At 38.0% G+C, this 26,733-nt stretch overlaps 1 long non-coding RNA gene across 2 annotated transcripts in view; it reads left to right on the forward strand.

Annotated features, from left to right (window-relative positions):
- The window catches only part of LOC114022946, a 26,505-nt gene extending 8,483 nt beyond the window's left edge, over positions 1–18,022 (forward strand). The window contains exons 2-5 of one of the 2 annotated variants that reach the window (XR_003566725.1): positions 5,377–5,447; positions 16,834–16,889; positions 17,121–17,304; positions 17,647–18,022. This is a non-coding gene — a long non-coding RNA (uncharacterized LOC114022946). The remainder of the gene's footprint in view (positions 1–5,376; positions 5,448–16,833; positions 16,890–17,120; positions 17,305–17,646) is intronic. The other variant, XR_003566726.1, reaches the window with a different exon arrangement.
- The last annotated feature ends 8,711 nt before the right edge of the window (positions 18,023–26,733 follow it).

Consider the following 26,733-nt stretch of genomic DNA (forward strand, 5'->3'; position numbering starts at 1 on the left):
ATCTATCTATCTATCTATCTATCTATCTATCTATCTATCTATCTATCTATCTATCTATTTATCTCAATTCTTCTCAATACTTGAAGGAAGCCTGGAGGTATAGGTGAGGATGGAGAATATTCTAGGCATGAAGAAAATGTGGAGGTAAGGATGGAGAACATTCCACGCAAGGGGGAGCAGCTAGTGAAAATGTATAGTCAGTGGAAAATTGGGAGCTCAGTAGTTGCTTCTTGGACACAAATTAAGGTTTGAAACCTGGTGCAGTACAAGCTGTGGTGTTCTAGTGAATAGAGTAGTGGGAGAGGGATTCCAACATCTGAGGGGATCTCAGGACTTCTCTTACTTGGGATACTAGATATCAAGCTCAAAGGGACCCATAGTCATCTAGATGACTCCTTATTTGGATCACTCCTTTTCACTTCTTACATTCTGCCTTGTACTGTAGTTAATATTTTATCCCTCCTTTTAGACAGCAAGCACTATGAAAGGAGGGACCCCTGTCTCTGATCTTTGTAAATCTATTTCATGGGTTGTACTTAACTCAGAGAGGAAGTCACTCATTTCTAATGTTGGAATTATTTCTGAATAAGAATTCCTGAATAAGAATACAGTTGCCTCTATAGCCAGACAACTGGACTATGTTCTCTTCATGTACACTGCTCTATACATGTCCCTTCATCACATATGCTCCCCACATGAGCCCTCCTATGTGTGTTCCTTCATGTATATTCCCTCTGTGCACATTTCCTATGTATTTCCCCTACTTGGATTGCCTAGTTCTCTATCTATTTCCTCTCCTTTCTCTACTAGTGGTATGGTAACTTATGTTAGATTATACACAATATGCATGGCAGAAGAGACTTTTTGTCACCTATTTTGCTCTACTGTTTAATTTAATGTCCTTTTTTTTGAACTTATGTGTCTCTTGATTGGTCTAGTTTAAGGAAATATGTCTGAAAGGACTCAAGAACTATGATTTTAAGTGAATGATGACCCACAAAGTACCTCAAACTTGGGATAGTTTTCTGGAAACATAATTTGAGAGGATCTAAGGGGCTATTCTTGTATCAAGACATGCCATACTTTTGATCACACAACCCATTTAACTCCACAAGTGATGCGTAATGTAAGAAAGAAGAAAAGGAGTTTGTCTGTGTCTCATTTGCCCTCTTAATAACTTTAAGTTCTGTTCCTTTACTTCTAAGAGGATAGAAGTCACCCAAGAGTATGCTTCCTGCCTTCCCCTCCTATTCTACCCTCCTCTTCTCCCTCCTGCCATGCATAGAGGGAATTGTCCTGGCCAGGGAACACCCATTGTAAAGCATATGTGTGATGACTTCATGTGGTCAGGGAACATGTGTGGCCCATACCCCTAGTGTTACTGAGTCATTGATATCTTCTGACAATGTCATCATGCTGCTCTTTGCTGGGAGTCTTCTCCTTTCTGCCAGACATTTATATTAAGCTGGTACTATTCTTTTCTGCCACTATTTCAGCTATGATGCTGTTTCTTGCTGTAGGGGAGGACTCTATCAGCTTATTAGTTATATTGCAGGAAAGTCTCTATCTTTAGCTCTTTAATAATGCGTATCCTAGCCAGCGACCTCCCGGGTAGCTAGCCACAGAACTTCAAGCATTTTACTTGTGTCTTCAAAATCAAAACCCTTTGGATTCCATCAGTGAATTCAGTCCTTTTTTTGATAGAAAATTCCTTTCTGTGTCATTTATGGACTAAGCAAATCACTACCCAAGCAACTTCAGTTACCGAGACTGGAGGGGCAGGGAAAAATTGGCCACATTTTCTCTTGCGTTCTTGCCAGCAACAAAATCACTGATCTGCCTCCATGAGGTCTTATCCCCTTCATGTATTTGTGGGTATTTGTGTGATGGGAAGAAATAATTTAGTAACTTTCCATGTATCATAGCATTCTATTGGTCAAGAAAACAGTCCCTTTTAAAGTACTTGGCATAGATAACAAAGAGTAGTGTAGTCTTTCTGGCAATGACAGCTTATCCTATTTTCTTAAAGTTAACAGTACAGAATCACCTTGTTTTATTGGTATAAAAGAGTTGATTGAATCACTGCATAATCTAGTTTGAATTTCTACATACTCTCTCTCCACATCATCAAAATTAAAGTGGGACATTCTTTGATTAATGAGTAAGAGTAGAAGATCAACATTGCTTAATCTTGGAACCATTTGTAGTTTATATATTCCTGCTCTTTTGGTGTTGGGCCAGGAGCTCTGCCACATTCAGGACAAAAGAACATATAAGAAAGTATCACTGGAAGCTATAGCCAAAATGCTCTTGTTAACAAGGCTGCTATGCATTACTAAATGCTCTCTTGTCAATCTCCCCTTGTGCTTCTATGGAGGAGGAAATTTCAGTGTCTCAGTAGCAATTTAATAAGGGGAACCTAAACTGTAGTACAGAGCCTAATAAATTCCTGCCAAGCAGCATGAGAAAGAAATAGGAGGCTTTGGGTTTAAAGAACCCTAGACAAAGCATGCCCCTCTTAACAAATTTGTAGTTAAGCAAACCCTTGTTAAAACGTATTAGCAAAATTGTACAGCTAAGGTTTCAAAGTTACCTAGAGAAATGTGGATCAAAGGCTTCCAATGTAGAGCTGTACATTGCTGGTCAGGGATGGGGACAAAGGCCTCTGATTAATTCCAAGCTGTTAAACACATATGAAACAAGTGTAAGAAGAATTGATTGAGAATCCCTTTTGGTATCTATACTTGATTAAAGAATCTGTAGCAAATGGGTTTGGGTGGCTCTCTCTAACCTGTGAAAATGTTTATCCTCTGAAGAATGATATCCTTCCCATGTCCCATCCCATTTACAGGATAAACTGAAGTAATCTAAACAGATCAGAATCAGGACTTGGACCACTTGGAGTCTTTTTCTAAAAATGCAGAACAGCTCAGTATAGGACTTCCAATCAACAATATGACATCACTTACTTGTAACCTTATCCATAGGATTATTCCGTCCCCTGGAGTAAATCACAACCTTCTTAATCTATGTTCTGTATAAAAACTTTATTACTTGGTGGCCCAAATTCTGAAAGTGAACAGTTCTAAAAAGAGCAAGGTTGGTCCTTGAACAAAAGACATTAATTCAATAAGCATTTATTGAGAATCTGCTACATGTCAGACACTATGTGAGGTGACACAAAGACAAAACCGAAACCAGTTCTTGACTTCAAGAAGCCTACATTATACTTGGGGATTGACACATACACAAATAAGTGAAAACAAAATATATTCAGAATAGATTTTGTTGTTCAGTTGTTTCAATTGTGTCCAACTCTCCATGATCCCATTTGGGGTTTTCTTGCCAAAGATACAGGAGTGGTTTGCCATTTCCTTCTCCAGCTCATTTTACAGATGAGGAAATTGAGGCAAACTGGGTTAATTGACTTTCCCAGGGTCACACAGCTAACAAGTGTCTGAAACTTGATTTGAGCCCAGGTCTTCCTGACTCCAGACCTGGTGCTTTATCCACTTAATTGTCCACAAAGTACACACAAAGCAGTATTAGAGAAAATAGAGTTCTTAGCAACTTAGAAGATTCGTGAAGGGTTTAAGGTAATATTTTAGCTGAGCCTTTAAGGATGCTAGGAATTCTAAGTGGTAGAAGTGAGGATGGAATGCATCCCAGGCATGGAGGACAGTCTGTATAAGTGTAGACTGGACCTACACACATTCAATCATAGCATAGTATCATAGAATTAGAGTTGGAAGGGACCTCAGAAACCATCTTGTCCAATCTTCCCATTTTACAGGTGAAGAAACTGAAATGGATAAGTGACTTTTTCCTGGTCTCACAGATAACATTATCAGATCTATCCTGGGCCAATATTTTAAAATCGTTTAAGCCTAGGTTCCACAGGCATAGGCTTTGAGAACCAAGGATCTTCTTTATAGCAACAGAGTAGAACTTAAGGGGCAGAGCCAAGATGGCAGAGCAAAAGCAGTGACTTGCTTGAGCTCTCCCTCAAACCCTTCCAAATAGCTGTAAAAAATGACTGTAAACAAATTCTAAAGCAACAGAACCCACAAAAAGACAGAGTGAAGCAAATTTCCAGCCCAAGACAATCTGGATGGTTGATTGGAAAGGTCGGGTGGGGAGAGGAATGCAGTTCAGCATGGGCACACAGGCAAAACAGGCCTCAGTGAAGCTGGAGCAGGCCTCAGAAGACTGTGGTGGTTTTCAGACTTCTCAAACCATGAACACCAAAAAGAGCTTAGAAGGTCAGTGGGAAAAGTCTATGACTGCGATGAGGGAGGAGCTTGGTCACCTCCAGTCCCAGCACACTCCCACGATGATGGCTGCTTCTGGAGCTCTTGGCCCAGAGATGGAAGGGGAATCGAGTGGCTGATCAGAGTGGGATTGCAGGGATCTCTTTGCCGGTGCTGAGGCAGGATTTTCTTGCTTTGCCTGTGCTTGGATCTGGGTCACAGTTCTGGGTTGTGGTCCTGGGCAAGGAGGAGTGCTGGAGTGGTGGAGCTTGTAGTGGTGGTGCAATGGGAATCCTCCTCACAGTTCCAAGGCAGAAAAGAGTGTTTGTGGTCACTCATAGACTAGAGCCCAGGCCAGGAAAGGTGTAAACCCCTCGCCCTTGATCATACCACCTTGGAAGAACTGAAAATTTACAGGTCCCTAGAAGTATCTCTGAAAACAGCTGCACAAAACCCTGGAAGCTTGGGACAGTACATTCTCCACACTGGAAGCAGACCCCTACCTTAACAAAGAGTTTATAACTCAAGTAATTAGCTGGGATCATGAGCAAACTATACAAAAAAAGTCAGACCATAGAATCTTTCTTTGGTAACAAAGAAGATCAAAACATACAACCAGAAGAAGACAACAAAGTCCAAAGCCTCCAAGAAAAATATGAATTGGTCCCAGGTCATGGAAGAGCTCAGAAAGGATTTTGAGAAACAAGTAAGAGAAGTAGAGGAAAAACTGGGAAGAGAAATGAGAGTGATGCAGAGTAGAACTTAAGTGCAGAATTTAGATGTCCCAAAATGTGTGACAGAAAGAACTTTTTTCAAATTGCATTAATTCATTCATGTGACAAATATTTATATTTCTAATATTTATTGATAAGTTGTATTATGCAAAGAAACTTAGAATTGTAATTAAATGTTATTTTCAGAATGCATTGCCAGAGTATAAAAAAATGCATGACAAAGTTAAAATTCTAATATTCTAAATAGATATATATTTTTTAAATAGAAGGAAACAAAATATTCTAGATGCTTTCCCCAAATTACCCATCTTAAATAAGATATGATCTTTTGCATTTGTAATAGCAAAATCCCACAAGTTATCTCCTAAGGAAAATGATGACATCTGTTTTAGGGTAAGAACATCTGCCATTCATTATCCAGGTTGCAGACAGCTGAGGACTAACGGATTCTGCCAGAGTGGAGGTAAAGTTCATTTTAAGTTTCTAGCCTTTGGGTTTATTATTACAGAGGGAATGGGAGTGATAGGAGGAAAATCTACTATACATAAACACATTCTTCATCTCTCATGTTGGTTAAAAATAAATGTCACAAGACAAAGAACATACAGAAGATGGCTTGTAGAAAGGATCTATTGTGCTATTCTAGCAATAGAATGTTTTATTCATCAGTAAGAACTTACAGATATTAAGAAGCACCACACTATCAGGGGAAGGGCACTGGTCTCAGGAGACCTGGATTTGGATTCCATATCTACCACTTACTTGCCACATGACCATGGGCAAATTATTTAACCTCTCTGAGCCTCACTCTATTTGTTCATCTGTACGATGGAGATAATATTTACACTGTTCACCTCATACAGTAATTGTAAGAGAAGTACTTTGTAAACTTGAAAATGCTATGCAAATATAAATAATTATTAAAGTGGTCTTTACATCTGAATCACAAGAATAAGGATCCTTGAGGGCAGGGGTCATGTCTCTTTTGTATCTCCCACAGTGCCTAGCACAATGCTTTGCATGTATCAGAAGTTCAATAAATATTTGTTGAAGAAATGAAATCAATAGAAAACTGGGAGGGAGGGAGAGGTGGTGTAAAAATTATCATAAGCTGAGTTAAATCTTCAAATGACATTATTACTTGAATATAACCTTTGTAAGAATCACAAAAACCCCCCAGATTCCTATGGTCTCTTTATAAGCAGCACAAAGAATCAACACCATGACTTTGCATTGATTTGTTTTTTTAGTTATATTTCTATAATGCCTTTCTCCTGAAATTTCAAAATGCAGAGTTTAACTTCCCATATTCAATAAACTCCAATGGCTCCTATTACCTCTAGAATTAAATATAAACTGCTCTGTTTGGCATTTAAAACTCTTCCCCAGTTGACCTCTAAATTCATTTTCAGTCTTCTCACTCCATACTTTTCTTCTTCCCCTCTTCCCCATACTCTATGACCTAGTTATACCAGCCTACTTGTTCCACACCGTAGATGCCCCATCCTTCTTCACTGTGGCTTTGCACTGGATGTCACCCATCCCTGAAATATTCTCCCTATTTACCCCTACTAGAATTTCTAGCTTCCTTTAAGACTTAGTTTACAGCACAGTACTATTCCATCACAATCATATACCACCACTTGTTAAACCATTCCCCAAATGATGGGCACCCCCGCAATTTCCAGTTCTTTGCCACAACAAAGGGAGTTGCTATAAATATTTTAGAACATAAAACTTCTTTTCCTTTTTCTTTAATCATCTTTGGGAATGGACCTACTACTGGTATGGCTGGGTCAAAGGGTATAGAGCAGGCAGTTTAATAACTCTTTGGGCGTTATTCCAGATTGCTCTCCAAAATGGTTGGATCAGTTCACAATTCTACCAACAATGAATTAGTGCTTCAATTTTTCCACATCCCTTCCAACATTTGTCACTTTCCCCTTCAATCATTTTAGCCAATCTGATAGGTATAAAATGATATCTCAAGGCTGTTTTATTTTGCATTTCTCTAACCAATAAAACCAAATTAACTACAAAGGACATATGAAGATGCTATCTCTATCAAGAGAAAGAACTGATAAATAGAAGTATGTATAGAATTATATGCGTGTGTGTGTGTGTGTGTGTGTGTGTGTGTGTGTATGTGAGTGTGTTTAATGGTAGTCATCTCTAGGCTGAGGGAGGAGGGAAGAAAAAAGAAAAAGGAAATTTACATGATAACTTTATTATATACTTAAAAGGAATAGCAAGTTGTGCATAATAGATTTTCAGTCTCATGTGTAATCATCTTTTAAAAATATTATATTATGTTATAAAAATGCTTTTTATTCCATAAATTAAAAATAAAATAAATTTTTTTAAAAACACTCAGCTTAAATCCCACCTCATGTAGAAAAGTTGTTGTGAGGCTAAAAGAAGATAATATTTGTAAAGTGCTCTGCAAACTTTAAAGCATCATGTAAAGTTGGTTGTTATCATTATTATTTTTATTAGCCTTTCCCTATCTCACAGACTTCCCCTCTGTCTGGTATAGTTTGAGTGAGGTTTGGGGTTCCAAGGTACAGTATAAGAAGAGGCAACAATTTCCCTTATATGTCACGTGTTCCAAGAGGAAAGAGCTAAAGGGACAAGTAGTTGGAGAAGGCCCCTAGTCATGGCCCTGGTGTAGGAGGAGAAGGCAGAGGTCCTACCCTTGGCTATGGGGTTTCTGATCCAGCCCTTTATGCCTTCAGCTTGGGAAATAGGAAGCTAGTGATATTCAAACTCCTTATCAGCTGGAAAAGAGGATTTCTACTATCCCTACAAGCTTTAACTTTGATGTAATGAGTGACATATGTAGTGATGGGCAGATGAATGTTTAACAACTGGCTCTCCAAAATATTTAGGATACGCTTTTAAGTTTAATCTGTATTATCAACAGTTTTCCACCATGCTCTTAAGTCTAGAAATCAACAAAACAATAAATCAAACCTTGATTTGTAATTTTGAAGATGTCATACTATAATTTAATTACACTGGAAAAATATTGTAAACAGTGTGCTTGTATTAGGCAATAGAGCCTTACCTAGCAATTATGATGGCACTCAGCCAGCTCCATTTTTAAGGTAAGCACCATGAAATGTTCCCACAAATAAATTTTTAAAGACAAATTCATTTGGGGTTGAGCAGAGATCTTTGGACACAAGGCCTAATTGGGGGAGAGTCTCTGGAAGGTAGGTTCTTGTCAGTGGAGACCCTGTGATACTGTGAAGAGGTGAGTGGAAGGTGAGAGGAAAAAGATGGGACCAGACTCAGAAGCCTCATTTAAGAACACTAGGAGAAGGGAGGAAGCATCTGGTAAATTTCTATTTAACTAATGATTCTTGTTAACTAGATGTTAAATACAGTTATTTCTATGCTACTAAAGAAAATATAGTCTTAGTACCTGGTAAATTTTGGTACCCTGAGACAAAGCCTTTATCATCCTACCCTAGTGATGGTTTGTCTAGGCAATGAAAAATTGAAACGTTCACTGTCCAACTCTAGTTAAAACTTCTAAATTAACACTTCCAAAGCAATATGGAAGCTAAATTTACTTGTTTCCAGGGAAGGGTTTATGGTAGTTGTGATAGGGTGGATGTGGTAGGTAATGATAATAATGTTGGGGCAGGGGAAAGGAAAAGAACATCAATTAGATGTCTAAAAAAATGCACAGAAGACCAAAAGGAAGTTCAGAAGATGACAGAGAAGAAAGGTAATTTTGTTATTACAATGTTGAATTTAATATATGCTTAAAAACCAAACTATATGATAGAAATTTAATTTCATACATAATTCTCTTTTCTGTTCTTTTTTGTAAATTGAGATGTTCTTATTTGTTGATGATCATCGGTTGCATGATAAAAAAGGGGAAAGTTAAAAAATGCACTAAAATACTGTTCAAGCTTTTACAAAAACCTACAGAGTGGATCAAATCAAGCTGCCAGAAGACAATGGGGCCCTTCTGCTTTGAGAATGAAAACCAGGCAGAAGCTTTAAGAATTTTAAATTATTTGAATGAAAAAAAGAAATTCTTTTGAAGTCCTAAAATGTAAACTTTAATTTTTTTGGTAGACAGCCCCGATAATGATGAAAATCTTAAAGGAGACACAATTTGGGGCAGGGGAGCATCCTAATATGTTTCCTTTTCATCCATTGATGTGAGGAGAAAGTAATTCTGCAAGTTAATGTTTTGTAATTATGCTGCCTTATGATTCTGGACGCCTACCCAAGATATTTTTAAACCTTGGTAGTCACACTGGATAGATTTACATCTAGCACTAAGTGCCATAGATTCAAGGCTTCTTGCACAAATTTATTTCAACAGAGCTTGCTTGCGTGCTAGTGCTGTCGGTCATCTTTCTGACTGGCAAAATTGGGTTGAGTGACTTCTCCCCAAAGTAACCAATCTGTTGCAACTCGAGAGTACTAAAGGTGCCTGTTCTTTTTACTGTTATGTAATAATTGGTTCAGCACATTTGTCTGGAGGACAAGCAGCCAGATGGTTAATTCCTCTTTCTAAAACACACAGACACACACATACACAGAGGACAGAAAAAGGAGATGGGGGAGACCTCATGGAAGTAGGACTTCTCACACAGCAGGCTGAGTCCCTGTGCAGAAGTTGGGATTGTTGACCCAGTGAATATGCCCAAAGATCCCTTTCAGCAACACAAAACCCACAGTTTCTCTATTAGCATATCAGAGGTGAAACAGTGGTGGGAAATGTTCTGGGTAACAAAGGATAGGACTTAGTGGCATTGTGTGATTGGGGTTTACAGAAGCAGAAAAAATTATAATTGGCCAAGAGCTGCACAGTGACAGACAGATGTTGACATTTTCCTTCAGCGACCAACCTCTTCCACACATCCCCCACTTTATCTACTCACTAGGTTGCCCACCATCTCTCCTCCCTCCCTGCTTCAAAGGGTTATTTCCTTATAATTTATACAAGGCTTTTCAAGGGGGGCAACTTTCAAATCAAGCTGCTAGAAGGGGGAAAGAAATCTCTTTCTACCGAAATTAAGACAGTTTCAGATTCAACTTGACCATGACTAAAAGAATCTTGTCATCTGTTTCAAACTTAAAAGTTTTACTTGATACATAGCTTAAAGTTAAGAGTATTGATGACAAGGTTTCAGTTATTAATGCATTTACCAAGACTTTCTATTAATTCCAATCTAGTGAAGCATCTCTATTATAGTTTCTAGGGAGTTGAAAATTGTGTTATTATATACTGAAGATTTTTAAAAAGATATTTTATATAACGTCAGCTTTTCTTTATGCATTTAAGAGCTTAAATAATTTAGCTTCTTTGGAGGCCAATTTTAAATACCATAGTCTTCTTCCCTAATTTAGTTCCAAAAGGCTTGCAAAATTCAACTTCTCTTTATTGTCTCTTCTATATTAAAGCAGGTACTTTAACAGGTTCATGTCCCTACATCATTTGATCTTGGAAAGAATGAACAGAATTTTGTTGGTTCTAAAACAGCTGAGCTGCTCATCCTTTTCTAGATCATTTTAAAAAATGATCTTTATAGAAAAACATAAAAGTGAGGGCAAAATTTCATAAAGGCAGATATTCTACTCACATATTACTTGTCATATGTGTAGAAATTCCCAGAGGTAACAGTTTTATTTCTTTGAATTTTACCATAATTTTTTTCTTTCTTTTTTTCTTTACCTACAGCTGTTCTAAATATACTACAAAAGGCATAACAATTGTACTGAAGTGTTTTTCAAACGGTATTTTAAAAGTGGGGTATTTTAAACAATACATCAGTTCTTGCCATTTTGATGGATCCATGATTTTTCCAGCATGGTTATTTCCTCCACAGGGTCAGATGATATGACTCCTTCATGCCTTCTCATCATATATAATTCTTGGAGTCAGAGGAGCTCATTTTGAATTCTACCTTACCCAATTACTGGCTATATAACCTTAGACAAGTCATCTAACCATTCTTGGACCCTCTTTTCCTCATTTATAAAATGACAGAGTGGAACTAAATGATCGCTAAGACCCCTTCCAATTCTAAATCCTTGTTTCTATGATCTACATCTTTCCATAAGACCTCTCCAGAGGATCCACCAAAAGTATAAACCTTCTCTGATTCTTTCTAAGGTGAACCAATGTATTACTTCGATTGTTTCCCTATTGCCTCCCATTCATGTTACATAATCAGCCTACTTCCTATCTTGGTCAGACATGGCTTAAATAATGGCTTTTATGCCCCTTCTCAAGCACATCTTTACCTATTATACATATTTCCATTGTTCTTTGGATTGCTTTTAATGCAAGGATATGATGTTCCTGTTTCATAACCACACAATATCAGCAAAAGCATGCCTCTGTTTAAAAAGGTGGGTACTTGTGGCAACGAGAAACATGGGAACCCTGAATCATGGTGCAGTTTCTTAAATATGACACAGCCTCCTTCTCCTCTTGTTCACTTCTGGGGGTGGGGCAGGGTAGAGATGGTAAAAAGACAATTTTTCATTGGGGACATCTGTTTGACCTATGCATCTTGATGGACTAATGCAATGGCCTGCACATCCAGCTGTATATCATGGTATGGGCAAAATTCACTTTTCAATCATTTTGTTTTTCTTGCATCACTAGCTAGACATCAATCTCTTTGACAATCATATGGATTAAACAAGGAAACTCTTAAGGGTCCTGGGCCTCAGTATAATTAATACAGTGTCATGTGCAAATAACAGCATTTGAAGAACCTTCCCGTCAGTGGGGAATCTCTCTTTTGTTTGGACTTTGCATAAGACATCTTCCCAAGACATTTTCTATGAATATCTTAAGTGAGCATATGTCTCCCCACATTACACATTGATCAATGTCAATGCTTAGCACATTGCTGAGCAATGTCATCACCATAACTGCTCTGATGGTAGAATCTCTTGTAATTTTAATATATAGAAGGGAAATATCTGGTCTCAAGAACCTCCAAGGCTGCATTTTGTTCTACTGAATCAAATGCTTTTTAAAAAATCAATAGAAAATAGACATAACGGGAATCTTATATTTTCTATATCTCTCAGTGATATGATCATCAAGATATGGATCACTGTAAAAAAAAGTTATCTTTTCATGCTTCAATCATGCAGCCCTAAATAGATTTATAGACCATTTTCCTAATGTTTTGGGAGAGATAAGAAAGCAGGCCTTAATCAAAAAACAAGAACAATAACTTGGAGTCAGAAGACATTTACTGGCTTGTGACAGTTTGTAGGTCACTTCACTCTCTGGATCTCAATTACCTCTTCTGTAAAATGGTAATAGCCATATTTGTACTTTGTACTTTGAGGCATTTATGGAAGTGCTTTGTTCAACATAAAGTTCTGTATAAACATGAGCTGTTATTGATAAAATTCAAATCTTTCTATAAAGTCAAATGAATGTTTATATGTTTGTGAAGTGTTTTGTAAACTGTAAATTGATATATAAATAGCAGCTTGATAAATGGAATTAAAAATAGCTGTTGTATGCAGAGACAAATGAGACATAGAAACATAGGCTCCTTTAAAAATCAATTGCTCGAGATGGATTTATTGAGCACTTGCTATGGCCTTTCATTTTACTTTTAACCTATGCATTTTAAAATACTATCTGAGGTTCTTGAGAAAGCTGGGTATAGAAGAATCCAGGAAAGAATCCTGGGTGTGGAACCAAAAGACCTGGGTTTGGATTCCAGCTTTGCCACTTCCTACTCACGTGACCTGGGGCAAAACACTTCTCTTTGAATCTCAGATTCTTTATCCTTAAAATGTTGGAGTTACCCTAAATGATGTCTTAGGTTCTTTCCAACTCTAGCTCCTATGAATCTATGACACAATACAGATGAGTAGAACATTTATTCATAGATGCACTAGGTTTCTTAGTACAAGTTTATAGATATGACTAATGATAAAAGTAAAAATTGAGACTCACATCATTGACATTATTCCAAGATGGCAAGACTTGATATCATGCAAAATATTTCCATGATTCTGGATTAGAAATTGCTAATGAGAACCACTTGGTAAACTAACAGAAAAAAACAATTTGTCTTAGCATGTTTTTTGCCATGTGTATCTGTGATATTATTGTCATCAATTTGCTGTTGTTTTTCAGTCATGTCTGACTCTTCTTATTTGGGGTTTTTGTGACAAAGATACTGGAGTGATTTGCCATTTACTTCTCTAAACTATTTTATGTATGAAGATACTGAGGCAAACAGGGTCAAGTGACTTGCCCAGGGTCACCCAGCTAGTAAGGGTCTAAGGCCAGAGTTGAACTCACAAATCTTCCTCGCTCCAAGATAGGCACTCTATCCATTGCACCACCTAGCTGCTCTGTCACTTTACCCTTGATTATAATGCACTGACACCAGATGAGTAGCATTGTCTTAATTATGACCTCCTACCAAAATAGAAATTTTTATTAAAAAACAAATGAACATAAACTTTTAACATGGAAGTAATTTCTCAAAGAAAACAATGTCAGTGTATAACTTGATGCTTTTCTCATTTTTCCTTTCCCATAAATTTATCACAATCTAATCATATGCACTGACCTTGGTTAATCATTCATTGATTCAAGAAAATTTTGTTAGACATCTAGTATGTTCAAAACACTGTAATAAGTACCAGAGATGCAAAGATGAAAAGTGACAAAGTCCTTTCCCTCAAGGAGTTTACACTCTTCTAGAATGTCCTTTTGTCATTTATCCTATGTCTATTAATTTAGTCCCTAAATACTTTATGGGGATGTCTACCCAGCTCTGGGCTTTGAGCTAGATTAACATCAAAAGCCCTTAAAAGCTCTTCACAATACAACTGTAGGCACATCACCTTAGAGATTTATTCCTATAATTCCCTGATTCCACACATGACTGCTGAAGCAATTTGTACATCTTTTCTCCTTCCACTCAGTAGTACCCATAGGAAAGAAAGCAGGAAAGTAAAAAGGAAGGAAAGAAGGTAAGAAGTAAGGAAGGAAAGAAATGAGAAGGAAGGTAAGAAGGAAAGAAGTAAGGAAGGTAAGAAGAAAGGAAGACAAGAAGTAAAGAAGTTAAGACAAGAAGTTAAGGAAGGAAGGTAAGAAGGGATGGAGGAAGGGAAGAAGAAAGAAAGGTAAGAAGAAAGGAAGGTAGGAAGAAAGGAAGATAGAAAGGCAAAAGGAAGGAAACAAGAATTTATTAAGTACTGTGTGCCTGGCACTGTGCTAAGCACTTTATAAATATTCTCATTCAATCCTCACATCAGCCCTGGGAGGTAGGGAAATGGAGGCAGACAGCTTAAGTTCAGTGACTTGACCAGGACACACAGCTAGGACCTGAGGCCACATTTGAACTCAGGTCTTTCTGACTTTAGGTTCAGCCTCTATCCATTGTGCTGCCTAGCTATAGCAATGGCAGTCAGTGTGTTGTTGCTGTTCTTCAGGTAAGGCTGACAACTTTGTGCAACTTTGCTCCACTCATATACAATTCACCAGCAAGTCAAGAGGTGGCCCTCATGATGTCATTGATCTTCTTTGAGAACAAAGAAGCATCACGAGTGGCAGCAGCAGTAACAATAACAGCAACAATCCCTGTGGGTGGTTTTCCCCAACCAGAGAGGATTAACATTTTCCCTTTTCTCTTTTAAAAGAAAAAAACATTTCTATTCCCAAATGTCTGCCTAGATTTTGCAATGGACATATGGTGCTGCCTTACTATCTCTATTACCCTGGAATATATTAGGTACCCAGTACCCAGAGTTCTGGGGTTTTGACATTTTGCTCAGGCAGACACATTCCTCTCCAGTGTACTCCCAGCAAAAAATATTGAACTACAAAGGGTTATCATAACCAACATTACCATTCTTAATTAAAGTAGTCTGTTACATTCCACCTTGGCCCCTATAGCAGGCAGACTTGCACAATGGAAAGAGCACCAGATCCGTAGTCAGAGGACCTGGGTTCAAATCCTGACTCTGTCAAGTGACCCTGAGCAAGTTACCTACCCTTCTCTGAGACTCAGTTTCATAATTGACAAAATCAAAGGCTTGGAAACTCTATGACCTTGGGTAAATCACTTAATTTCTACGTTCTTCAGTTTCCTCATTTGTAAAATGAGGGATTTGGAATAGACAGGTTATGAGATTCCTTCTAGCTCTAAATCTATGTTTATATGAGTCTATAACTAAACGACTCCCAATGTGTCTTGAGTTCTAAATCTGTGAAGATAATAATATCACTAATACTCCTTAGGAGAGTGTTGGGCATCCTTCACTAAGGAACTATTCCTGAGTTGATCAGGGACCTACTGTTCTTTCATCTGATGTGGTTTGATCAGTCTCTGACCAGATAATTCAAATTAAGAAGAAAAAACATACATTGCCAAAGGAGTTTTGAAACAGACACTCTGTTACTCTGTTATCCATAGACGGCAAACCACAGAGTAATCAGTTCTACTTCTCTAAAATGAGAGTAGGCAAAGTGATTCAAAGTCTGGCATTGTGGAAATGCTTGATTGTTTCTGAGTCAATCTTTAGGATTATATCTTTGCAAATGTCAGCCTTGTAATTATGTAAATTTTATTGAGGGCCTATTCCTAACAACTTTCCTATAATAATATAGCAACTGTTTCTGATGGCCGTAATTTCAATGAAATTGAATGTTCCCTAATCACAGTGAAGCCTGACAATGGCTTCGGTTCTGATGTATGTAGTACCAGGAAGGGATATGGCATTGTACAAACTAAGAGGGAGCCCATCTCGATAGCACATAAAGTCAAGGTTTTGTAATTACTGAAAACATGGTTAGCCATGTAGTTTTTCCCTCCTCCCAAACCTAAATGACAAGGGACCTTACCTGGTTATACATGTTCCTCCATTCACTTTGATTCATTTTTCCCTGTCCTCATTATTACATCCTCCCCCTTTACATCTGGTTTGTTAAAAGACAAACTCAGACACGTTATAAAAGCACTTTAAAAAACAAAAGTAAGTCTCCCTTTCTCTTCTCCGGAAAAAGTCTAACAGCCAAAACTGAGATACATGTAAGAAGTTCTGGAGTGTGTTACAAATGTATTCATTTCATTCAGGACGTTAGCACTAAAATTCAACATTGGAGCCTCAGAATTACCAAGAGCAAACTCTGAGATTTGGAGACCTGAAGTCATAGCATTGTCAGATCTTGGGTTTTAGAGTTAGAAAATTTTGTTGTTGTTCATTGCTTTCAGTTGTGTCTAACTCTTCATGACCCCATTTCGTGTTTTTCTTGGCAAAGATACTGGAAGGGTTTGCCATTTTACAGATGAGGAAACTGAGGCAAACTGGGTTAAGTGACTTGCCCAGGGTCACATAGCTAGTAAGTGTCTGAGGCCTGATTTGATGAGTCTTTCTGATTTCAAGCCCAATGTTCTATCTACTGTATCACCTAGTTAATCCAACTCATTTTCCAAAAGAGGAAACTGAGGCTAAGAGAATTTAAGTGGCCTATCCCAGGCCACTGGTTCATTGGGCCACTGGATCATAAGTTTAGAGTGGAAAGACAACTTGGAGCTCATCTAGTCTTCATTTTACAGAAGAGTAAAGAGAAAAGTAAAACCTAGAGAGCTTGTAGTCACCCAGTATGGTCACCCAGGTAACTCATGGCAAAACTAAGATCTGATTCCCAGGTGATCTAACTCAAATCAAAGCGAGTATGTCCAATTTCCTCATTTTATAGGTGAGAAAACTAAGGCCCAGTAGAGGGAAGTGATAAAGTCACATATCGAACAAGTGGTAGGCTTTGAAATAGAGTCAGTTCAGTGTTTTTGCCACTACTTATGTACCTCTCTGTTCATCAGGTAAGAGCTTCCTAGTTTCACTTCCAGAAAAGGAGGCCAGAGGATGTCAAGGCTAGGTAAGATATGACTTTAATTTTCATTTGTAAGTCTGAAATGGCAAACCACTCTGGTATCTTTACCAAGAACACTCAAAATGTGGTCAAAGGGGTGGACAACGACTGAAATTCTGAACAACAGCAACAAATACCAGTGTTATTTTGTTTTTACATAGAATACTTTTTTTCCCTTAAAGAGCTCAAAATACTTATTGTATATTCTTGCTTGTATCCTCTTCACCACCCTGGTAGTGAGATGAGGGATACCAGCAGCAGGACGGGCTGAGCAGCTGAATCTGGATCTCTGTGCTGCAGTTCTGGACTTGATTGTTAGAAGCAGCTGACCTGGAGGAGGAATAGTTGCAGAAGATAAACAGTAAAGGTTTCTTTCACAGGAAATAAGTGAATCTGCCAAGATGTCAAACTTATAATAGGGGTTAGTATCCAGAGAATCCAGAACCCTTGCCACCCCAGGTATGCATGCATCCCATTATAGAATATAAATTCCTTAAGAGCATAGGCACTTTGAATTTTGTCTTTAATACCCAGAGGGGTAGCATGGTTAGAGGTGATGCAGAGAGTTAGCCTTGGAACCAGGAACACCTGGGTATAAGTCCTATCTCTGACATATAGTGGCTGTGTGACCATAGGAAAGTCACCCAACCTCTTAATACTCCCACATCCCGGGATGTATTTTTGTTAAGTATTTAGCATAGTGCTTGGTTCATAGTAAGTGCTTAATAAACACTTGTTTCCTTCCTTTCCTTCTCTCTCTCAGTATACTAGACTATTGGTCTAATCAGCCGTACTTGTACACATTGCAACTTGACTCGTACATGATGACATCATTTTGGGCCTCTTGTAAAACGAAGGACATCAGCCAACCAACTGTACTAGGCAACTCTCCAAAACAAGAAGTCACTGTACTGCACTGGTGGAAGAAGTTTCCTCATTCTGGAGGTCTTTATACCAATGAAACAACAGATCCAATTCCTATGCCCTAATATGGGTAAAACAGGAGCACATGTCAGTTGAAAGAAGTGTGGTATAGTAGATAGCGGGAATGAAGAAGAGCTGAGTTGGAGTCCTACGTCTGATATTCTAGTTGTTTGAAGATGACAAGTCATTTCAACTCTTGGTACCTCCTAGCCTATAAGTTAAAGTTGAATTACTAATTTGCATTGGTGGAAGGAGTTTCCACACATAGAATTACCCACTTTGATGAAATCACAGTTTGAAATGAAAAAAACAACAACCCGAAGACAACAAAAAAGTCAAAATAAAAAAGGATATCAGTACACCATGAAGGCAGAGTATGGTACAACAGATGGTGTCACCAACTGGCAAAAATGAATTATTGAAGCCTAGCTCTATTAGGCATGGTAAACACCCAGGGAAAAAATAAAGAAAGGAAGTTAAATTCTTGGAACTTCAAGTACTGAACCTGGATACTGTTAAATATGAGAGAAAATCTCATGGTCTTGTTAAATGGTGTGGGAGTGAGAGAATGTCTTAGAACTAACACGGTAGTTCAAAGTTCATTAATATTTTTAATAATAGATTACATGGAATACATATGGATGTTTGGCTACCATCTTCACTCCTTCCTAGCTAAAATGAAATATTTTCAGTTAGGTGTATCTTTATTTTTAAGACAATTTCATCTTTTGACATGAACATTTCTTTGACTTCATAGTAGAAGTCAAGGGGTCGGGGAAAGGTGTTTTTTTTTACAGCTAGTTTTCTGGGAAGAGTGTTGTTCTGTAGAGAGCAATAATTGCAATGGAACAAACAGTAGCCATCATGTTCAATTATGACATGTTTGAAGACATCTGGCTTTTTGTCATCCTTGTTGAATTTACCAATGGCATGTTAAATAGCCTTACTGAATTTAATTGGTGTGGCTCCTTTTAAAATTCAGTTTTAAAATTCAGTTCAGTTTCTAGTTCCCTCTCTGTTTTACCCTTCATAATATTTGTGATACAAAGAAAAAGTGAAATTAAACATTATGTAATTATAATGACTAAGTTTATGGCCAAAGAAGACATGAGAAAAATGCGCTCTCTTCCTTTTTTTTTTTGCAGAAGATGGGGGCTATTCAAGGATAACATTGTATTTACAGTCAGATTCAGTTGATTTGTGGTTAGTTTTGCTGAAATGTTTTTTTTTCTTTCACTTTTATTTATTTATTTCCTTTTGATACAAGGGATGACTCTCTGGGATAGAGGAAGGGTTAGGGATACCCACAGAAATGAAGGCAATATAAAACAAAAAATATCAGTAGAGGATAGGACTAGGGACTAGACCTGTGATTTCATTAATATAGGGAATTCTTGGATAAAGAAACATCTTATAAAAAGGTTGGTTAGCCTCTGTACAACAACAACAAGAATAACAATAATTTATAATCCTAGAAAGTTGCCTAGAGTACTGATAGATTAGGTGATTTGTCTAAGGTTATAGAGCCAGTAAGTGTCAATCATTTCACAAGCATTTTATTAAACAAGCATTTGCTTGTTTAAAGACATTTTGTTAAGTGTTGGAGACATAAAGACATACCTGCCCTTAAGTATATGAAATTCTAATAGAGGAGATAAATAGGAAAATAACAACATACATCTAAGATATATACAAAACAGATGGAAGGTAGGCTCAGAAGGGAGGGCAATAGAGAACGGGTTTGGTGGAGAGAGGGCAAACAGGAAAAGGCTTCTGCAGAAAATTAGATTTGAGCAGAGCCTTGAAGGAAGCCAAAAAAGGTAAGATGGAGAGGCGAGGGAGTGCATTCTAGATGTGGAGGAAAGTTTGAGCAAAGGAAAAGAGGAAGGATGCAATGTTGTTTGTGAGAAACAGTAAGTAGTCTCTTGTGGCTGGATTATAGCATGTGTGAAAAGGAGTAAAGTATAAGAAAATTTGAAAGGTGAGACAGGTTCAACTTATGATGAGTATTACATGACAAATTGAGGGTTTTATGTTTGATACTGCAGGTTATAAGCACTCAATGGAATTTACTGAGAAAGAGATTGACAGAGTTAGAACCAAGCTTTAGTAAAATCATTTTGGCAGCTGAATGGAAGATGGATTGGAGTAGGAAAAGACACAGGGCAGGGCCCATTAGGTGCTTATTGCCTTTGTCCAGGTGAGAGGTGATAACTATGGTGGTGGCTATGTAAGAGGAGAGAAGGGTACAAATAGGAAAAATATTGTGAAGGTAGAAACAACAAGATTTAACAATGGATTGACTATGTAGGGTGATTTAATTCAATAAACATTTACTAAGTGCCTACTCTGATTAGCACTGGGGACACACACAAAAAAAGCAAAAGACAGTTCCTGCCCTCAAGGAACTTTCAATCTAATGAGAGAAACAACATGCAAACAAACACACACATAGCAAACTATATACAGAATAAATAGGAAATAATTAAAACAGGGAGAACACTGGAATTAAGAGAGGTTAGAGAAGGCTTCCTGCTGAAGATATTTTAGTTGGGACTTAAAGGATGAGATGTGATGAGAGTGGGAGTTAGGATGATTGAGAAGATGTTAATTTTCTTGACAGTAATAGGAAAATTGGGAAGAGGGTAAGCCTTTAGGGGAGAGATAACGAATTCTCTTTTGTACATGTTAAGTTGTAGATGCCTATAGGATGCTCAATTCTGGAGCTTATGACAGAAAATAGGCTTTGTGAAAGAAAAATTTTACTGTACTCCCTGTTGTAGACATAAGTACATCAGAAAGAATTTTTATTAATTTTAATTATTCTAACTTAAGTGATTTTCTGATTAGAGAAAAATGTTAAGATTGACAGAGTCCCTTCATGCCCTTGGACATTTCTCTAATGCAAGTACTTTTGAAGTCCTAATTTATAGGCTTCTTGAATATTTCAGCCAAGGGTCCAGAGTCTGGGCAACATTTCAGTCAATAGTTTGCTTCGTCAAATGCAAAAACAATCTTAATTTTCAGCATACTCTTTAAAAATAATTTTCCTAAAACCATTTAATTCCTCTGACCATTCTCTTCAAGGATTCTTTACACCTATAAAAGGTCAATAAAAGAAATGCTTCCATTAAGTGAAGTAATCAGAAGCTTTTTCCTTCTCTGCAGGGTGTGATCTACTTATTCATTTAGCTACTTTAGGTGGATATATCAAGGACACCTTGCCTTAGTCAAGCCCTACCCTAATTATTTCAGAGAGGAATCCTTCCTGGAGAGAGAGGAGTAGAATTGATGCTTAAATAATGACTGATTTCCTTTTTTTCAGGTTAGTCCAAAAGTTTCAGATTGGAATAATTTTAAAATGCTTTCTTAATATTTTTAAAATACAGAAGGAGGTGTGAAGGGGACTTTGTTTGCTTCCACAGGCTGAATAAATAGGTTTATGAATTTTCTACATTGAGATCATAATTGAAGCCATGGGCACGGAGTTCACCAAGTGGGATAGTATGGAGAGGAAAGAGAAGAGGGTCCAGGATTGAGCATTCTGAGACACTCACTATTAGGGGGCATGACACGGATAAAGATCCAGCAAAATATTCTGAGGAAGAGCAGTTATTAGGAAGGAGGAGAACCAGAAAAGAACAGTGTCATAAGAATCTGAGAAGAGATGTTATCCAGGAGAAGGTGGATCATCAGTGTTTAATGTTGTAGATAGAAAAAAAATGAGAAATGGTTATTAGATTTGTTAATTAAGAGAATATTGGTGAATTTGGATGAGGAAGTTTCATACGAATGATGAGTTCAGAAACCAAGGGTTAAGACAAAAGAGTGAGATGAGAAGAGACAGAGATACTAAGTGTAGCTGGTTTTCTCAAGAAAGGTAGCCAAGAAGAGGAGGAAAAATATGGAATAATAGCTAGTGTAGATGCTCTAATCAAAAGGAGGTTTTTTAAGTATGAGAGGAGACTTAGGCATTTTTGTAGGCAGGAGAAAAAAAAGCCAGTATATAGGGAAAGATTGAAGATTAGAGAAAGTGATAATGATGACGGGGTAATGTTTGGGAGAAGACAGAAGGTGATGAGATCAAAGGTGCTTGTAGAGGGATTGGTCTTGGCAAGGAGAAGGGTCACTTCTTCATCCAATACTGGAATGGAGAAGGAGGTAATGGGGGAGAATATCTAAATATGTGAAATGGGGAGAAGGGAAAAAGAAGAAGCTCATTTATACGTATGTAATATAATATAAAAATACATGGTAACGATATATAACTAGATATAATAATATTTAACATTGATATAATAACCTCATTTTTTTCTTTTGTATGTGCGTATGAAGCCAGATACTCAACTAAAAGGGTGAGGCTAAGGGATGTCATGGAAGAGAGATAAGAGTGTTTAAAATACTCATTGTGGACAGTAGGATATAAAATTGATTGAGGAAGAATAGTGTAATCGACTTGCTGCAGTAATGGCCTAGTTGAGATTAGATAACATAAATTTTTGTAGTGGACCAACTTTGTGATTTTTGTCAATGCCATTTAACAGCATGTGAATAAGAGCAAAGGAGGGATAATGCATTGTTAGGGTTATGGCAGAGTGCCATTGGCAATGGAAAAAATGGACAGGGGATCCTGATTCTAAACCAGAATTGAACTGGTTTGCCAGTGGTCAAGATAAGGTAAAGAGGAGCATGTGACCAATGTAGGGGTGATGGACTTGTTAAAAACTGAATGATGGAAAGGATGAAGATTACTATGAGGACAAAGAACAAGGTTAGGTAGTAAGACATTGCTGTTTGTTCTTTATTTTTGAAAAGGATCAATGACATCATGGGAAGATGTCTTGACTTGGATTCAAGTGAGGCAGAGTTGCACAAAGTCATCAGCCTCACTCTCTCTTCCAGAGTCATTTAAGTTCAGTGGCAGGACAAAGTCAAGACAACAGGATGTGGTCAATGACCTTGGTGTCTTCAATGTCTGATCAAGCTCTAAGCATTCCACAGCACGTGCTTTGGCTGCCTTCATGGTTGTTGGAACAAATTGTTCTGATCCACTCATTCTGCTGGGGAACGTCTTCACGTGTTTGGGGTAGATATGCTCCTAACTCATTGAAATTGTCAACTACCCTTAACCCAGTTTAGCCTGCCTGCTTAGAAGGTTTTATCAGGGTGACTGTTGGACAAATTACAGCTTCTTGGAGGTGAGAGTTGGGTGACTGGTTGGACACCAAAGGTGACTTAGCAGACCTTGGCAAGCCCTCACACCAGAATGACTAGTCCTCTTGACCACCCCATGTACTCCTCTATACTACTCCACCTGGTAATCTCATCAGCTCTTAATTTTCATCTCTATACTGATGATGCTCAAATCTATTTAGCCAGACTTAACCTTTCTGTTGATCCCTAATCTCACTTCTCCAACTGCCTCTCAGACATATTAAGTTGAATGTCTAGTACACATCTGAAATGAACCATATCCAACAATGAGCTCATTATCTTTTCTCCTAAACCCTTTCCCCTTCCAAACTTCTCCCTTACTGTTGAAGGTACCACTATACTCACAACCTAGGTATCGTCCTGGACTCCTTACTTTGTTTCACATCTCATATACAATCTGTTGCCAATGCCTTTGATTTCACCTTTGCAACATCTCTTAAATACGCCCATTTCTTTCCTGATACTTCCAATACTTTGTTGTAGATCCTCATCACTTCATGCCTGGACTATTGTAATGCCCTGCTGGTTAATCTGGCTGACATGAGTCTAATTCATCCTCCATTCTGTTTCCAAAGTGAATTTCCTGAAGCATCTCCAACCATGTCACTCTTATACTCAATAAATTCCAATGGCTCCCTAACACCATCTCCCTTTTTCCAGTCTTCTGACACCTTACTCCCCAACATGTATTCCTTGCTGGTCTCCTTGATTTTCCATGAACAAGATATTCCTTCTCTCAGCTCTGGGCATTTTCACTGGTTATCTCCTATGCCTGGAATGCTCCCCTTCCTCATCTCAACCCCCAAGATTCTTTTCATAAGTGACAGTTTATCAGATAAGACTTCTTTAGTAGGAGCATGAGCTATTTTAAATATCCTTTCCTCTTTAAAAGAGGGAAAGCCATCAGTATTATTTCTCTTAATAGGACAGGTTGTCATGGAGAACATGATGTTTTTGCCTAGGAATCTCCTAGGGAACTCTGCCTGACTGTCTACAGGAAATCTGGGGATAGACTGAATTTGTACTGTCTTTTTCATTTTTGTTGGGTACCCAGATGCTCTCAGGCAACGATCTTATTTTTAATGCATGCCAATAGGGAAGATAAATGCTTGGTATGTAGGTCAGTTTTTAGTTCTGCTTGGTTTAGAAAATAAGAACAAGGCCCAGCTAGCCACTCACATTTCACCAATCTCTTAATTTGAATGCTCTTATAGACATGCATGCATACGTACCCTATTTCTCCCTTATTGTAATATGATAAGGATGGATAATAACAATTCACGTGTATGTACTATTTTCACCTTACAAAAGGCTTTGTGCTATTTCCTTGCCACCATTTTCCTCACCCTCCCTACTACATAGTCTTCCAGATTTTTTGGAGTAACTTAGAGGAATCCAGGGAAGGCAGGTGGCACAGCAGAGTCCTGGGCCTGGAGTCAGGAAGACTTATCTTTGTGAATTCAAATCTGGCATTAGATACTTACTAGCTGTGTAACCCTGGGTAAGTCACTTAACCCTCTTTTCCTCAATTTCCTCATCTGTAAAAGGAGCTGGAGAAGGAAATAGTAAACCACTCCAAGAATACCCCAAATGGGGTCACAAAGAGTCAGACATGACTGAAAAATAACAACTGAATAACAAAGCCTGGATTGATTGGAATATTTTATTGAACTGACATGGCTCTAGCATGAAAGGATAGAACATGGATTTTCTGTACATACCAAACTGAGTCCCCTAGAAATGGAATGTAGTTGGCTGGGTGGTGAGTGGAGGAATAAGCATTTATATAGTACCTACTGTGCCAGGTACTGTGCTAAACTGTTTTACAAATATTATCTTATTTGATCTTCACAAAAACCTTTTGAAGAAGATGCTATTATTATCTTTATTTTACAGTTGAGGAAACTGAGGCAAACAGAGGTTAAATGACTTTCCCAGGATCACAAAGCTAGTAAGTGTCTGAGGACATTGTATACATTCAGTCACAGTCCATTGTCCTTTCAATCCTATTAACCTACAGAACTCTAGCTAAAGCTGATGTTGCCAGTACCCTTTTCCTTAGGGTGTCAAGTCAGCAACAATCAATCAATTAATCCCCAAGCATTTAATAAGGGATGATATTCATGTGTTAGGCACTGTGTAAAGAACTGGAGAAATTTTTTAAAAAAAGAAAAGAGAAAGAAAACTTGCCGATACAGAAGGCAAGTTGTTCATAAATAGGTATATTACAAGATACATATAGAGTAGATGGAAAGTAATCATAGAGATGAGTGAGTCACTAGCAACTGGGGAGAGGGGCAGAAAAAGCCTTAATGGAAGAGGTGCTGCTAGAGCTGAGCATTGAGAGATGCAGGAGGCAGAGCATTCAGACACTGGAGCTATCCAGAACAAAGGTACTGAGATGGATATGGGACATTATGTATGAGGTACAGGAATCAGGACAGTATGGCTAGACTGTAGAGCATGTGGAAGAGAATAATATGTAAGAGGATAGGAAAGATAGGAAAGGTCCAAGTTGCCACTAGAATTTATTGGATATGGGGTTGAAATGTTTAGACCTGCCTTTAAATAAATTATTTTGGCAGCAGTTTGGAGGATGGATGGTAGTGAGGAGAGACTTGGGCAGAGAAACTGATTAGGAGGCAATTGCAATAATCTAGGCAATAGATAATGAGAACCTAAAGTACAGTGATAGTTTTGTGAGAAAAGAGAAGGGAATGTTTCCAATATTGTTGTGGAGAGAGCAAAGAAGATCTAGCAAGTGATTGGATTTATGTAGTGAGTGAGAGTGAGGGGTCAAGGATGACACGAAGTTTATTAACCTGGCTCACTGGAAGGATGTTGGTGCCCTGGACAGTCAAAAAAGAAAGTTCAGAAGTGAGGATTTGAGGTAAAGGATAATGTATTTTGTCTGAGATTCCTACAGGACATCCAATTTAAAATGCCCAATAATAGGTGTTGATATGGCACTAGAGAGCTTAGAAGAGACATCACAACTGGGGATCAACTGCATAGATAATAATTTAATCCACAGGAGGAGGGGGAGGGGTGCTCTGGGATGCTTGAAGAGAAATGTGAAGAGAGCTTAATCACTATTTGGACTAAATGTGAATCCAGGCAGTGTGGTTGTAACATAGACTGACCATGGACTGAGCACATGCAAAGTAATTTAATTCACAAATTCTGCCCATGTGGCTCTTTACCACCTGGACCCTTCCTATATTCTCAGTCTGTTTACATATTCCTCCCTTCATGGTTTAGCCATATTGGTTTGCTTTCTGTTTTTCATGCGTGATGCTCCATTCCTGATTCTGTGCCTTTGTATGGGATAACTTCCATGCTTGGAACATTCTCCCTCCTCACCTTCTACCCTTCCTGAAGAATTTCTAGCATCTCTCAAAATTCAGCTTTGGCACCATGTCTTCCAGAAGGCTTTTTCTGGTCCCACCAATTGCTAATGCCTTCTCTTCAAAGTTATCTTCCATCTAGTCGATATGTGTCTGTTTATGTACAAGTTAACTTTCTCATTAGAATTTAAGCTCCTGGACGGCAGGGACTTTTTTCCCCTTCTTTTCTTCCTTCCTTCCCTCCTTCCTTCCTTCCTCCCTCCCCTTCTCTCTCCCTTCCTTCCTTCCTTCTTTCCTTCCTTCTTTCCTCCCTTTCTTTTTCTTTCTTTCTTTCTTTCTTTCTTTCTTTCTTTCTTTCTTTCTTT

The sequence above is a fragment of the Vombatus ursinus genome, unplaced genomic scaffold (genome assembly GCF_900497805.2).
Source record: "Vombatus ursinus unplaced genomic scaffold, bare-nosed wombat genome assembly UNPS02014814.1, whole genome shotgun sequence".
Classification (NCBI taxonomy): domain Eukaryota; kingdom Metazoa; phylum Chordata; class Mammalia; order Diprotodontia; family Vombatidae; genus Vombatus; species Vombatus ursinus.